The 9,399-nt window shown below is 42.9% G+C and overlaps 1 long non-coding RNA gene across 1 annotated transcript; it reads left to right on the plus strand.

Moving 5' to 3' along the window:
- Window positions 1-6,076: 6,076 nt before the first annotated feature.
- LOC124021369 lies at window positions 6,077-8,656 on the plus strand. The gene is made up of 3 exons (XR_006836231.1): window positions 6,077-6,519; window positions 6,684-6,856; window positions 8,252-8,656. It is a non-coding gene; the product is annotated as an uncharacterized LOC124021369 (long non-coding RNA).
- The last annotated feature ends 743 nt before the right edge of the window (window positions 8,657-9,399 follow it).

The following is a 9,399-nucleotide window of genomic DNA, read 5'->3' on the forward strand; positions in this document are numbered from 1 at the left end:
CGCTGTTGGCTGGGCTCCCTGCCTGTGCCATTAAACCCCTACAACTCATCCAGAACGCCGCAGCCCGTCTAGTGTTCAACCTTCCCAAGTTCTCTCACGTCACCCCGCTCCTCCGCTCTCTCCACTGGCTTCCAGTTGAAGCTCGCATCCGCTACAAGACCATTGTGCTTGCCTACGGAGCTGTGAGGGGAACGGCACCTCAGTACCTCCAGGCTCTGATCAGGCCCTACACCCAAATAAGGGCACTGCGTTCATCCACCTCTGGCCTGCTCGCCTCCCTACCACTGAGGAAGTACAGTTCCCGCTCAGCCCAGTCAAAACTGTTCGCTGCTCTGGCTCCCCAATGGTGGAACAAACTCCCTCACGACGCCAGGAAAGCGGAGTCAATCACCACCTTCCGGAGACACCTGAAACCCCACTTCTTTAAGGAATACCTAGGATAAAGTAATCCTTCTCACCCCCCCCCTTAAAAGATTTAGATGCACTATTGTAAAGTGGCTGTTCCACTGGATGTCATAAGGTGAATGCACCAATTTGTAAGTGGCTCTGGATAAGAGCGTCTGCTAAATGACTTAAATGTAAATGTAAATGTACAAAGGTTGCAGACCATTGCTGAATCTTTTAACCATACCACATGGTTAAACTCTTAGACTCTCGATACTGACAAAATAAGAACAAGTCTTTGATATGAATTACTAGTCTGCAGCTAGGAATTCGGTATCATTGAACGCAAAGAACGACAACCGCCGAAACATCCATTCCACAACGAAACGAATGAATGTCACACTGAACGATCCTTACCACAGAGAGAGAGAGAGAGACGGACAATTCTACAAAAGAAACAAACTTTTCAACAGAGGTCAAGACGACACACTAAGCGTAAATATATATATTTTAATTGCAATTGTTCCCGAATGAGTGAGTGTTCATGTGTAAAGGATTAGCATTTCAATTGTTATAATTATCAACTTTGCAGTTGACCCCCACTTCCCTTTTTGTCCACCAAGCCGCGATACCGGTTTATCCCACTAGGGAAACTCCGTTATCATTTCCTTGTAACTATCTACTGTTTGTTTATGCATTTCTGTGAATTACTTAGTTAGTAAATAAATTATTTAAGACAATTGATGTATGGATGACTCATAGTGAAGACTAGGTTCGTGCAGAGACTAACTTAAGGTGAAGTAAATAATTCATTAATCAGAAGACAATTTGATCAGATATAAAATTACAATTATTTTAGGAAATGATAACTTTGTAATCTGAATATTTTCCTTGGTGCCCCGACTTCCTAGTTAATTACAGTTACATGATTAATCCATTTGATCGCGTAATACTAATTACAGAGAATCTTTGATAAAAACGAAGTATTCAATTTAATGATAGTAAAGACACTGGCTAAGCACTTCTCTAAGCGAGAAAAGGGTATATTATATATTTCTATTTAAGCTATTTGTTCTACCCTTTTATATCCTTGATCCTAATGATATAGGCCTAGGTGTAAAACAGCCGAGGTGATAGAGCAACGCCTCTGGAATAAAAAACCAAATTAATATGGGTGGAGAGAGGATTGCTTTTACAGGTTTACTCGCTCTGGATTGTCAGTACTGCATGTGTTCTTGGCTGTCGTGCCATGGCTGTGTCGGAGTCGACTGTGAGTTGAACTTGGGTATGCCTTCCCATAGAGGGCTGCCCGGGTTTGGCTTGCAGTCGGTGCTGGAACAACCACGGCACGATACAACAGGATATAATGTGAACCCTTAGACAAATCTAAATTAGACTTGCAGTCGTTAGCGGCCGTTACAATCGATGTTCCTTTGTCTTCTTATTTTTATGCATATATTTTTTTTTCCGGAATACAACAGGATATAATGAGGACTACATGAAATATGTCTTGCATGTAATGGATGATATATTTAGGTTGTTTTCTCTTCATTCTTTCATTTTTGAAATTAGAACAATTTAATCCAAACAAGAGAGCAGGCTGGGCTGACATGCTTATAGTCTTGCTAGGACTTTCTAATATGAGTATGCATTTATAGATTGTGTTATTATTTATATTAATATTAGCTATTATTGCTACTGTTTTTAATTTTTTAATTAAAAAAATATGATTCCATGTTATTTAGTTAGTACTCTTAAGCATACTCATATATATTTATGTTATCATGGGACTGCCCATATTTCCCTCTGGCCAACACCAATTGTCGGCCAAGGGTTTGCCTTAGGACGCAAAGGTGCGTCATTAGTCAGGGAGATGGTCTGAGGTTTTAGTGGGTGGAATATTAGGACAATTGGAGGTTTACAAAGTTGCAGCTACAGTATGCTTAACAGTGCAAATTATTATGGTACAACTATATGGACACTTAATCATCATGGTGCTTTTTAATGGTACGTTTGTAAACTTTTGTTGTGGTAAGTATAATTGAAACTTGAGTATCATGGTAAGTGGGGAAATAAGTATAGCAAGTTATAATTGTAATGGCTTAGCAGATCATAAAAAAAGAAGATTACATTTTTTACATGGCTAAAATAATAGAATATCTATTGTTTACAGGAAACTCATTCTACAAATATAGATGAGGTTGGGTGGGGAAAAGGACGGAGGGAGAAATATATTTTTGTCATGGGCAAAGAAACTCAAAGGGGTGATTATACTATTTAATACAAATGTTGATCTGATTGTGCAAACAGATCCAGAAGGAAGATGGATTATTTGAAATATGCTATTGGACCAAAAACAGCTCACAAGCTCACAAGCAATGAAACAATCTATTATTATGGTGGAAGATTATAATACGGTACCTTAATGGATCGTAAAGGAAATCACTCTTCAAACTATCACCCTTAAGCACTTAAGGAGATCACAAAGATCATGGATACATTATAACTAGTGGATATATGGAGGTTGAAAAAACCTGACCTTAGTGAGATATACACGGAGGAGGCTTAATCAAGCTAGCCGTCTTGACTACTTCCTAGTCTCGGTCTTGCTGGCATCAAAAGTATAAAAAAATATTAATTGGAGACCGAATGCGATCACACCGCCATCTAATTGGCCTCCATAGAACTCTTACAGAATTCCCATGTGGACAAGGATAATGGAAATGTAATCAAAGCCTATTGGATGACAATTTGTTCTTGATTAACCAAGATAAAACAATTAATAATTTTTGTACAACATACAGCAGATCCCCTTATTGTACAGGACACTTTCAAATGTACTTTTAGAGGCCATTCAATACAATACTCCATCATTAAAACAAAAGCAGTTTAGGTCAAAAGAGATTAGACTAATAAAGGAAATAGAGGATGTCACATCTCCTCCTGCTACGCCCTCTGGTGGTCGTCCAGTGTCTCCTTGACCTACTGTTCGTTCCCTGTACTCTCTCTCTCCCTCTCCCTCTCTGTTTAATTGTGTGGTTGGAGACAGGTGTGCTGGAGTCGGAGCAAATCCCTACCAGCCGCAACTCATCCATAAAGCAAGACCTTTACATATACCCATTCCTGTCACTTCCACTCTGTCAGATCGTAATCTCTGCTCAGTCAGTTATTATTCTAGCCTTTTGTATTTTATCAAGATCCTGTTGCTCTGCTGTGCTTGTTTCCCTGCCTTACACCATTTTTTGTCCTCTCCTTGCAGTACCGCTCTGTCTCTGGCTCCTGTCTCCTGTTCCACATCTCACCACCAACCACCTTGCTCTTGATTTCACTCTTCGCTCCCTGTAACAGTATGATCTGGCCAAATGATGAACTCAGCAGACTCTCCAACTCTTCACCAAATTCTTGTTGGTCAAGGCACCCTTCTTGACCAACATGACCAAGCCCTGAAAACCCTGCTGGAGAACATCAAGGAGTTTTCACTGAGCCTGTCAGACCTACAAGTCCGAACCTCCACCCAGAATTCACAACCTGTCTCCAGTTTCTCTTCTCCAACCCGGGAGCCTTTTGTTCTGCCTCCTGAGCGCTATGATGGCAATCTTGGTGTATGCAGAGCCTTTCTTGGACAATTTTCACTAGTATTTGAGCAACAGCCCTACTCTTATGCTAGTAAACGAGCCAAGACTTATTTTTTGATTGGCTGCAATCGGGGAACAGCGCTCTCCTGGGCCACTGCGGTTTGGGGGAGACCGTCATCTATCTGCTTATCCTATAGTGGTTTCACAGATGAGATGAGGAAGGTCTTCGACCACCCGGTCTGTGAAAAGGATGCTGCCAAACGACTTCTGTCCCTTCGTCAAGGCTCTCAGAGTGTGGCTGAGAGGGATGTGAGTTCCGCACCCTCGCCGCAGAGAGCAGCTGGAATGATTAGGCTCTTAAGGGAGCATTTCGGAAAGCACTCACTGAGACCCTCAAGGACGAGTTGGTGTCCAGAGAGGAGCCTGATGGACTTGACAAGCTGATTTCTCTCACTCTCCGCATTGACAACCGTCTCCGTGAGCGTCGGAGGGAGAGGGGAGGTAGGGTTGCATGTCCCATAACGTTTGCTTCTGTGTCTTGCTCAATTTATCCGACTGCATCACATCATCAGGCAGGTTCTAATACTGAACCCATGCAGCTCGGCCGGACCCGTCTATCTCCAGAGGAGAGGCAGCGGCGTATCAGTACTAGGAGCTGTCTATACTGTGGCCAAATTGGTCACCTGGTGTCCACTTGTTCCCTGTGTCCAGTAAAAGAGGGGGTTCAGCAGTAGTAGGGGATATACTGTTCAGCCAAATCATCTGCCCATCATCTCCCAGACCCATGCTTGAGGCTAACCTGGTGTGGCAGAGCCAGGCTTTTCCTCTGCCCGCTCTTGTCGATTCAGGCGCCGATTAAACTTTTCTGGACCAAGGCGTTGTTAATCAGTTGGGCCTGTACACTGTTTGATTCACCTCTGGATGCCAACGCTCTCAATTGAAAAATACTCTTCTGTTTTTTGGAGAGAACTGTTCCTGTTATCTTGCGTCTCTCTGGTAATCACCAGGAAAATAACATTTTCCACATAATCGACTGTTCTCACTCACCTCTGGTTCTGGGCCATCCATGGTTAAAGCTACACAACCCACAGATTGGCTGGTCTACCGGAAGGATTACGACGTGGAGTATGTTTTGTCATTCTAATTGTCTATATTCTGCCCTCCCTCCTGCTTTGTCTGCACCCCAGTCCATTCCAGAACCTCCAGACCTGTCTGCTGTTCCTCCAGAATATCCCAGTCTAGCTCCTGTATTCAGTAAGCAACACACCCCATATCTGCCGCCTCATCGGCCATACGACTGTGCTATCGGGCTTCAGCCTGGAGCTCCTCTCCCTAGTAACAGGATGTATAACCTCTCTCGCCCCGAGCGAAAAATCATGGAAGAATACCTCCAGGACTCCCTGGCTGTCGGACATGTCAGGCCTTCTTCCTCTCCGGTGGGAGCTGGATTTTTCTTTGTCAAGAAGGATGGGTGACTGAGGCCATATATAGACTTCCGTGGGTTGAATAGTATTACTGTCAGGAACAAGTTTCCCTTTCCACTTATCAGTTCTGCTTTTGTGCCACAGTATTTACTAAACTGGACCTCCGGAATGACTACCACCTTGTCCGCATCAGAGAGGGGGACGAGTGGAAAAAGGCGTTCAACACACCTCTTGGAAATTTTGAGTACCTCGTTATGCATTTTGGTCTCACTAATGCTCCGGCTGTTTTTCAGAGCCTGGTGAATGATGTCCTGAGGGATGTCATTTGGGTGTTTTGGTTTTGTCTATGTGGATGACATTCTTATTTTTTCGAAGGACCTTGAGGCTCAAAAGCAACACATCCACCAAGTTGTCCAAAGGCTATTGGAGAATAAGCTATTTGTCAAGGCTGAGAAATGTGAGTTTCATGTTTCCTCTGTTTCCTTCTTGGGTTACATTATTGCTCAAGGACCTCTACGGATGAAACCTGCCAAGGTTAGGGCAGTTACTGAGTGGCCAATGTCCGCTAATCTGAAGCAGTTACAGCATTTCCTAGGGTTGGGTTTGCCAATTTTTATAGACGATTAATCCGTGACTACAGTCATTTGGCAGCTCCTCTCACCACTCTCACCTCCATTCCATTCCGCTGGTACCCTGAGGCAGAGGCAGCGTTCCCGGGAACTCAAGCACCGCTTCACTTCTGCTCCTTTTAGCCAGACCCAGAACGCCGGTTCGTCCTCGAGGTGGACGCTTCCGACACCCCCAGACCAACGGTCAGACTGAGCGGGCCAACCAGGAGTTGGAAACTGCAATACACTGTGACTTCAGCTAACCCTTCCTCCTGGAGTTCCCAGCTACCCTGGGTGGAATATGCCCACAACACCCTCATGAACGCCTCATCAGGTATGTCTCCCTTTGCGTGTGCATTTGGTTACCAACCTCCCTTGTTCCCTGCCCAAGAGGTTGAAGTAGCGGTGCCCTCAGTCCAGGATCACATACGCCATTTTCGTCACACCTGGAGGGGGGCCCGGGCTGCCGCCAGGACCCAATCCAAAGCTAACTGTCGCCGTGCCCCAGCCTACACTCCAGGCCAAAAGGTATGGCTTTCTTCTAAGGACTTGCCACTGAAGGTGGTCTCCAAAAAACTAGATCATAATCTCTGCTCAGTCAGTTATGCTAGCCTTTTGTCTTTTCTCAAGATCCTGTTGCTCTGCTGTGCTTGTTTCCCTGCCTTACACAATTTGTTGTCCTCTCCTTGCAGTACCTCTCTGGTTCCTGTCTCCTGTTCCACATCTCACCACTAACCACATTCCTCTGGATTTCACTCCCCACCATTACCTTGGATTTCCCTCAGGACCTGTTTCCCTATTCTGCTCTGATTCCGCTCTTGGGTTCCCCCCTTCACTCCTCATAACAGAGGAAGCAACTGTGCAGGTAGATGGTAATGGAAACGGTACTATGGAGGCACAAAATAGGTTAGAGGAAAAACAAAATAATTGGAGGTACTTATTCAAGAACGATCAAGTGTAATGTATTACAAAAATGAAGAAAATTGGATGGAAAATGGTGAAAAATGCACAACATTTTTCTTGAATCTTCAACATAGAAATTCTACCAAAAAGAATTTACAGAAACTCTTTACAAATTATGCAGTACCCGTGATTCACCAACATATTTTAAGCATGTCTCTTCCATTTCCACTGAATGATGTTAACACTAACGATTTCTTGCCTAATAATAATGTCAAATTAACACATTTCCAGAAATACCTGTGTAAAGGCCAACTTACAGGAGAGAAACTTGAGGCAATAAAATATTTTCAGTCTGGAAAAACACCAGGGCTTGACGGTATACCAGTAGAGGGATATCAGACCTTTTTTGATGTACTCAAATATCCATTATTAGCATCTTTTAATTACTCTTATACAAATGGTAGTCTTTCAGGTACTCAACAAGGAGGTCTGATTTCATTACTGCTAAAACAGGACCCAGGTTAAAAAAACTGGAGGCCTCTAACACTTCAATTTTGAGATGGCGAAATGCATAGCACAGAATAAAGAAAGGTTTTACCAGATATTGTTCATCCTGATAAGGCAGGTTTTTAACATGGATGACGTATTGGAGATATGAGAGCGAGATAGTAACTGGTTGTGCCAGATAGCTATTCTTACCTGTCTGAGATTCGAGAGGGGAAGTAATATGGGTAATTTAGCATGGAGGAATTTGTTAAGTACCTCTCGCCAAATGTTTCTTTGCCTAAGAGATGTCAAAGTAAACTTGATGAGTAGCATTTGGATTAATCCATTGATTCCCTCACTATCAAGACACTAAGAAGGTGGTCAGGTTTATTCAGTCCCTCTATGTTCACTGTAGACCTACACTGTTATCTGTCCATGCAGGAAGTTGTAAATTAAACATTTATGTTAAATATTACATTGTAACTGGATACCTTATCCGACAAGTGCACCTGGGGAAAAAAGCTATATGCCCCACCTATCACCAAGGGATTTAGCTCATCAGTTCATTCCACCTTTCCACCAGTTTATTTATTTAATTACAGCAACACTTTTAATCTCAAATGTCATGGCAGTGCAACTGAGGACATACTGTTGTTCACACAATACTGAGAAAATGATGATGTACTGAGAAAGGATGGTAAACTCTAAATTATATTTCAATTGATCCCAACTAGGGCTGTCTATCAGTGGTAATTGTAGTCTTTTTATTTTTTGCAATTTCCATACCTTGAACGTCACTGTCATGATGTTTGGTTCCTTTTTCTATTCCTTCCTACTCATCTCTCCTGTCTACTCCTCTCTTTCACATCAGAGGTAGACAATGAAGAGGAAGATGAGAGCAAAAAAGGTTGTCTACAGGGAGTGTGTGCCAATTTGTCGGCATATCGACGGTCGCTGGGGGTCAAAAGCTCATATGTCCTCCACCTCCTCTGGTTCGAGTGACACCAGCGGGGGCGGAACCGACAATGTGGTCCAATCAGATGAAGGGGGGGTGCACGCCGACACCCTGCTGCTGACCTCTGTGCCCCGAATGAAAGATGGAGTGGCCAGGCTTCTCTTTCTCTTCTGTCTCTTCATCTTAGAGACACAAGTCAATCAGCTGTTCTGACAAGGAATGGGTAAACAGACTAAACTCAGAGATCGATACATTTACAATGTATGTTCTGTATTGGTTTTATCATTCTGCAATAAATAAATAAAAATCCCTGACATTTCAGATGACATTGTAGGGCTATCTATGCATGAAACAAGAGTTGTGAGTACAAACAGAGCATCTTTCCTCCCTGTAGCCTCCTCCTGACCTGAGTGTTGAGCATTGGATAATGTAAAGTATACACCAGCCACGTGGCTCACAAATTGGTTTACTCAGCTCTACGTTAAATAAAAGGTGTGTATTATAGAAGGGAAAGGTTTGGGAATAATAACTATTGAAATATCAAGAAACAGACCCGTTTCTCCATGTAACATAGAGCTATTGTTTTTTAATAAACTTGTTAGGGCTAGGGTCCTTTTTTTCTCAATTTCCGCCTGACTGACGTGCCCAAAGTAAACTGCCTGTTGCTCAGGACCTGAAGCAAGGATATGCATATAATTGGTAAGATCATTTTTATGATTATTTATTTGAGTTGTGCGCCCTCCGGTTTCACAAGAAGTTGTCCTAGCGGGACACCTAGCCTTTAAATCCATAGAATCGCTGAAAGAAGCACACAAGCATTCTACCAATTCGGCTCAAATATGGGAAGAATTGAACGAACTGGATAATTTTGGGAGACATTTCCCTGCTGACGGAGAATTCAAATCAAATAAAGAATTCATGGAGGCAATTATGACTTGGCACAATCACATAAAACCAGAATTAAAAGCTTAATATTCCAGTGTTTTGATGTCAGCATTCTATCAACAAAAAATACAAACTGATAAACCCGGAATAAGTAGAATTATTCAGCCACAGAAAGACTG

The sequence above is a fragment of the Oncorhynchus gorbuscha genome, linkage group LG03 (genome assembly GCF_021184085.1).
Source record: "Oncorhynchus gorbuscha isolate QuinsamMale2020 ecotype Even-year linkage group LG03, OgorEven_v1.0, whole genome shotgun sequence".
NCBI classification, from domain to species: Eukaryota; Metazoa; Chordata; class Actinopteri; order Salmoniformes; family Salmonidae; genus Oncorhynchus; species Oncorhynchus gorbuscha.